The following is a 6,965-nucleotide window of genomic DNA, read 5'->3' as shown; positions in this document are numbered from 1 at the left end:
TGCTTTTGTTTTGTTTTTGTCTGCACAAGAACCTCCACCAGGGGCGACAGACCACATGTGCCATGGTTTGTACAGTTTGTCTTCCCAGACAGCACGCACCATCACTGACCATGCCGCTATAAAGGAGTGTAGTTAGTACGACACAGAGTACATAACAGCGCGATGTTACGTTGAATTCGTTGATAAAGGTTAGGCTGGAGATAAGGAAGAGCGGGGGAGGTGTGATGGAAGCGAGGAGACAGGCGCCGGGGGTCGCCACGGATGGATCTGTGATCATTTTAGAGTGGCATAGGGGAGAGTGAGGTAAGATGAGCCACTTTTTACTCATGTTGCCCTGGATGTGAGAAAAAAATAACACAGAAATAGAATGATAACATATTCCTTTATTTCAGGATGTCTCCTTTCAAATGTAATGATCAGAATCTATGTCTGATGACGCTGCCCAAAATAATGACCTATTAAAAAAAAAATGCTCCTTTGGCTCAACTTGCCCCAGATTAGGGGTAAATTGAACCTAGTCAGTGGGTAAACTGAGCCATCTTGGGGCAAACTGACCATGTAGTTTTTAAAATGTAAAACTGATCATATTGTGAAAACAAACCATTTTAACAGTTGTAAACCTGTGAGAACAAACCTGGAAACTGGTGGTTTCTAAACAAACCACCAGTTCAAAACCATTTATTCAAAAGAACTATTCAATATTCCAATGATCAAGGTTGCAGGGGAATATGAACTGTTGCTCCCTCCTTGCAGTTCCTCCAGCCTGTTGAGGTTGAGGTAGCTTCTTCAGCACATCCTTGCGTGGGAAAGATGCCTCATCATTTTCCTTGAACACAAACGTGGGTTTCTTACTGCTAGTGATCCCTCGGATTCTTCTGAGAAATCTGGCACTCACTTCGTTGTCTGCAAAGCTGTCAACCAGGCCAATGTAATGGTGGCTCCTGGATTTGGATGCAAATCTTACGATGACAAAGTCACCAACTACCAGGTCTGAGACATCTGGTTCACTTCTTTCATCGCTGGAACTCTCATACTCAGAAGTGTCTTCAAATGGGATGGGAACATCACTCTCCTCAGAGCTGCTTTCCACTGCAATTTTTGTCTGGGTTTGTTTCCTCTTCCACATTCCTTGCTTTTTGTGGATTATTTCTTTTTTGCCTTTCAGTTTATTTGTCCTTTCTTCATGGGCTTTCTCAATTGCCTGCTTTTCAGGTGTATCAGTCAGGATTCGTGTCTTCACACGCTTTCGATTTGTTTGTTTCCTGGGCTGCTGACTTTTGGGGAAGGGTAGAATATCAGTGGGAGACACATATCGAGCATGGTTGGGGTCACTTCGTGAACCACATGCATGTACAGGGTCTGGTGAAGGTAGCTCAGCAGAAAGAGAGGCTGAAACCACAGGTGCAACACCTTCAGCGGCAGGCTGCTGCTCCAGGTTGGGCCTGTCTGACACCATGGATGGCTCAAACTCTGCATCAGAGAAGATATCTCTGTTGTAAGGGAAAATCCCAGTGGCTCTAAATCCCGAGGAGATATTTCGTGGTGTCATTGCTGACATGAAAGCATCATTCACACAACCAGCAATTTGGTATATGCTGGCAGTTTTGCCTGGGTTGGACCTCATCGGAGCCCACTTGTTTTTTTCCTTTTTCTGCCACTACCTGCTTTGGTGTCTGTACTGTTGTTACACCTGTTTCGTCAACATTAAAAATCATGTTTGGGGGGAATTTATACCTGTCAAACAAAAAAAGAGCAATGATGATTAGTTAAATTTTTAAGTAATGCAAAAAATGTTAGCTGAGAGTACGCATATTTATTCACTTAACTGTTGTTTGTAGTTGTCATAAATAGTTATTAATGTTTTCAATTAGATAACTTCTGTTACCTGTCGATCACTTTAGCCAGATTGTCAAAGAACTCCCCAACTGTAGTCTTATTGAAGGCTGTAGCTCTTCCCAAAGATGTTGCCTCAGGCATACGGCAAGAGAGATGGTGGCGTGCCAAAAAATTCTTGAACCATTCTTTACCTAAAAAATGTAATGGTAAAGTAATAAACTACACAAAATACATTAGTCTGTGCCAACCTACTGAAATGTTGTTTCTTGCACTTCCTACCGGCTAAACCTTTCTCTGTCCAGTTGCTGGGAGTAGGAATGTTGTTTCTGCCTGCCAATTCTAATGCCAGTTCACGGCATTTATTTGGGGAAATGCCATGGAACTGCTCTGCAAGCTTCTTGATATGCTCTGATAGCTCCTTCTCCACCTCCTCAGAGAAGACTCTCTTTGCTGAAGCTGTTCCACTATAGCCAACCGATTTGACCTCCTGTGTGTCCCTCTTTTTAATATATCTCCTGAGTGTTGACCTGTCAATTTGTCTTTCTTTAGCCACTGATCTTATGGACTTTCCTCCCTTGACTTCACTCGCTGCCCTTTCAATCTCCTCCAGGGGTGTTGAGCCCCAGCTGGTCTTCCGTCTGTAGGTCCTTGGCATGATATCTTTTCTATAATAGTTAACATATGACAAATACAACAAAAGGGTTCAGTATACTGAACTAAAATACTATTTAATAAGTCAGAGCCTTAAATAAATTTCAGTGCCTTATGGTGGGGTAGGTTGAACCATTGGATCAATTTACCCCATAGCCTTTGGCTCACTTTGCCCCATAGCCACCATTTTGAAAAAAACGGGCTAGCTTAGCAATTTAGGCTAATCTTTAGAAAACTTCTTCAGATGATATTATATTTTAGAAACCCACCAACATGTATAATATATCATCTTAGACACAGATACATTTGTTTTAATATTACAGTCAATTTACCTGATAGGCAGAAATTTTACTTTGACAAGCAAAAAACATTTTTTTGTGTAATACAGACTTACCCCTTCTCCAATGTGCTCCTCTTTAATATAGCAGGATGGAAATGATGAGTGCTTCCTGGATTTATGGTCACATGACAAAACATGTACACAGTTACCTAGATACAAGGGGTGGTTCAACTTACCCACTGGCTCATCTTACCTCACTCTCCCCTACATGTCTCACAAAAATAAAATATTTGGAATGCAGGTAGCGGTGGAAAAAGATCAAATTACATCATATTTTATAAGGATGCTATGTGTTTTCATTCATATTTGTTGGAGAGGTTATGAGCAGATCAGTCTACTCTTCATTTTATCAGATGCAATTGATCACAGCTTGTGAATTTTCGTTTTACCCACTTAAGTAAGCTTTTAGATCAGGGGTGTCAAACGCACGGCCCGCGGGCCGGATCAGGCCCGCAAATGGGTTTAATCCGGCCTGTGAGATGATTTTGTAAAGTATAAAAACGAGCAGCAATTTTTAAATAAAGAAACTGCTGTTCCAATTGTGTCCATTGGATGGTGCAATAGCAATTGTGAGCTACTTTGTTTTGCCCGCAAAATTTAAACCTGATGTGCAATATGTCTCTGTCAAAAAAGAGAAAAGTGGATCCAGAGTGTTCCAAGAAAAATGGTCATCCTCCTATTTATTCACGGAAGTGAATGGGAAAGCTGTATGTTTGGTGTGTTCCCAGCATGTTGAAGTGCTGAAAGAATATAACCTCCATCGCCGCTATGTGAGTCTTCATGCCGACAAATATGACAACTTTCAAGGACAGCGGAGAAGAGAGAAGGTGAATGAACTGTTGGCGGGTCTGAAGAAACAGCAGTCTGTGTTTACTCACAGCCGAGACATCAGTGATGCTGCAGTGAAAGCTAGCTACCTCGTTGCTAACGACATTGCACTAGCTTCAAAACCATTTAGTGAGGGTGAATTTGTAAAAACATGTATGATGAAGGCATCGGAGATTGTGTGCCCTGAAAAGCGCCAGGCCTTTGCAAATATCAGCCTGACAAGAAACACAGTTGCCGACAGGATTTCTGATCTTTCAGCGGACTTGGACAGCCAGTTGAAGCCAAAAATAAAGTCATCTATTGTGTTTTCAGTTGCAATTGATGAAGGCACGGACATTACAGATGTTGCACAACTGGCAATTTTCATCCGCGGAGTTGATGACACATTGACCGTCACCGAGGAGTTCGTGGAGTTGGTATCGATGACAGATACAACGACCGCAGCTGTCGGCGCGCTGGACAGGGTCGGAGTGGACTGGTCCCGCGCTGTCAGCCTGGCTACAGATGGTGCGCCCTCAATGATCGGGAAGAAAGCAGGCGTTGTAAAAAAGTTCAGAGATAAAGTGCAATCTGCAAATGGAGGACGTGGTTTTTGGACTTTTCACTGTATTTGGCACCAGGAGGCTTTGTGTTGCAAGTCACTGAAAATAGATAACGTCATGAAGGTGGTCATCCAAACTGTTAATTTCATCCAGAAGCCTCAATCACCGTCAGTTTGACAGTCTTCTCAGAGAGAAAGACCACATCTATGGCCTGCGTTACCACACTGAGGTAAGATGGTTGAGCCGAGGTGCTGTGCTGAGGCGTTTCTTTGATTTACGAGAAGAAATTGAACAGTTTATGGAAGAAAACTGGAAACCAGTGTTAGAATTACATTCTGCAGAATGGATGCAGGACCTTGCATTTATGGTGGATGTTACAGAGCACCTGAATAACTTGAACAAACAGCTGCAAGGACGCAACAAAGTTGTCACGCAGTATTATGACAGCATACGTTCTTTCAAGTTGATGCTGTTATTGTGGGAGACGCAGCTCGCTGGTGGTGATGCAGCTCACTTCCAAAGTGTGGCAGATATGAAGCGGTTTAAAGATAAAATAACGGGACTGTTACTAGAGTTTGAGCAACGATTTCAGATTTTTGGTGAACTGGGGAAAGACTTCAAAGTTTTTTGCTTGCCGTTCACCGTGAATCCCTTTGATCTGCCCGTCCGGATCCAACTTGAAATAATAGACTTGCAGCGTGACTCGGATTTGAAGGGCAAATTTGCCGCAGCTGGCTTGAACACATTCTATCAGAATCTCTTGCCAGGTTACCCCAACTTGACAGCCCTCGCTGCAAAACTGTTGTGCATATTCAGAACCGCGTATCTTTGTGAGCAAGTTTTCTCTGTAATGAGCATAAATAAAACAAAACTGCGCTCAAGGCTCACGCACAGGCACTTGAATCACATCCTGAAGTTAGCTGCCGCTCAGGATGTGAAGCCTGATATTGATGAGCTGGTGAAAGCTAAAAGATGCCAGGTATCAGGAGTCAAATAAACGATGCAACCCCACTGAAAGTGCTGCAAGAGACACCCTGATGTAGTTCTGTGATCTGTGAAACAGTTCTGTGAATCACTGAGGCACTGTGTGCTTGTTCTTTGTCCTCAGAATTTTCAAATAACTTGAGATGTTTTATGATTATTAGCTATGTTGTGCCTGTACTATTTTGAACATACTGTCCGCAGGCTCTAGCTTTATTTTTATGTTGATCGTATTAAAACAAAGAAAACAATCTGAAGTTGTTGTTTTTAAGTTATATATACAATGATTTTACCAGTCCGGCCCACTTGAGAATAGACTTTTCTCCATGTGGCCCCTGAACTAAAATGTTTTAGATAAATGGAGTGGTGCTAAAGAACAAGTCAAAACCAGTCAAAAGTTTGTACGCACCTTCTCATTTAATGGTTTTTCTGTATGTTCATTACTATTAATGTTGCAGAATTTTGCTGAAGGCATCAATGAATGAACCTCATCGAGTCACTGAGCAAATGCCAAGAGTGTGCAAAGCAGTAATCAAAGCAAAGTGTGACCAATTTGAAGAATCTAAAATATGAAACATGTTTTTTCACACTTTTTTGTTTACTACATAGTTTTGATGCATTCACTGAGAATTTTCCAATGTAAATAGTCATTAAAATAAAGAAAGTCCATTAAATGAGAAGGTGTGTCCACACTTTTGACTGGTAGTGTATATATAATACAGCCGTATATAAGCTGTGACATATTTGTTTGTGAGAAGATAAAGAGTGATATCAAACAGAAATAAATGCACCTTGAATTTTTACTAAACTTCAGTATTTGAAACAGAGTTACATTTCGCTGCTGTAAAATTTGGATTAAATATATTTCATATGTTAAAATAAAAAATGTAATGATGGCCATATTATATTTCCATTATAATACCAAAGTGTAACAGACTCTAGTCTCATGAACTACATTAGCTAACTGCTGTTTACTAGCTAATGTTAAATTTACTGTTGCAGCCTAATCATGTTTTTACAGTCCCATGGTCTCTCAGCCTCAGATTCATTTTATACCAATGAAACATGTCAACTAAAGTAAGACAAATTAGATAAAATGAAGATTTCCTGCTTTATTTATGTAAAACATGGTAAATGGTCTGATTCTTATACAGCGCTTTTCTACTCTCCCGGAGTACTCAAAGCGCTGTATACAACATGCCTCATTCACCCATTTACTTCTAAACATAAGTGCAAACTAAACTACATTCACACGATGAACGCATCGGAGGGCAACTTGGGGTTAGTATCTTGCTCAAGGATATTTGGCATGCAGACTGGGGAAGCCAAGGATCGAACCACCAACTTTCCGATCAGTAGCTGAGCTGCTCTACCACCTGAGCCACAGCCACCCGAAACAATGCTGTATAAAACATTATTAGCCACTAATTTCATAGTTGCTAGGGAACCATAGCAGAACCTGGCTGTACTAGTAAGAACGACATACAGCGGCTGGTGGCTGGTGTACAGGAACATTTGTGCTAAGTATAACCTGGAAGTACCTAGGTCTAAAAGGGGTATGCCCCCTAGGGTGGTTCACAATGACTGAGCTAAGATCCTATGGGACTTCCAGGTACAGATGGACAAACTGGTGATAGCTAACCAACCGACAAGAAGTGGTGGAGAGAATTTTTTGACCAGCCTGCAGGGCTAGATGGTAATTCTTTTATTTGAATTTAAATTTCAGGAAATTTAATTGTTTAGAAATATATATTTTTAAAGTTGAGTAAATGTTTAACTTAATCACC

At 41.2% G+C, this 6,965-nt stretch overlaps 1 long non-coding RNA gene across 2 annotated transcripts; it reads right to left on the bottom strand.

Annotated features, from left to right (window-relative positions):
• Nucleotides 1-363: 363 nt before the first annotated feature.
• Nucleotides 364-3,041, bottom strand: LOC143413972 (uncharacterized). Of its 2 annotated transcripts, XR_013094542.1 has the most exons (4): nucleotides 2,882-3,041; nucleotides 2,116-2,501; nucleotides 1,886-2,027; nucleotides 364-1,734 (listed from the first exon to the last, which is right to left on the bottom strand). It is a non-coding gene; the product is annotated as an uncharacterized LOC143413972 (long non-coding RNA). The 2 variants fall into 2 exon arrangements; XR_013094541.1 differs by lacking the exon at nucleotides 2,882-3,041 and having other exon boundaries at nucleotides 2,116-2,859.
• Between the last annotated feature and the right edge of the window lie 3,924 nt (nucleotides 3,042-6,965).

The sequence above is a fragment of the Maylandia zebra genome, linkage group LG19 (assembly GCF_041146795.1).
Source record: "Maylandia zebra isolate NMK-2024a linkage group LG19, Mzebra_GT3a, whole genome shotgun sequence".
Taxonomy (NCBI): Eukaryota; Metazoa; Chordata; class Actinopteri; order Cichliformes; family Cichlidae; genus Maylandia; species Maylandia zebra.
This window is presented reverse-complemented; position numbering and strand designations above follow the sequence as displayed.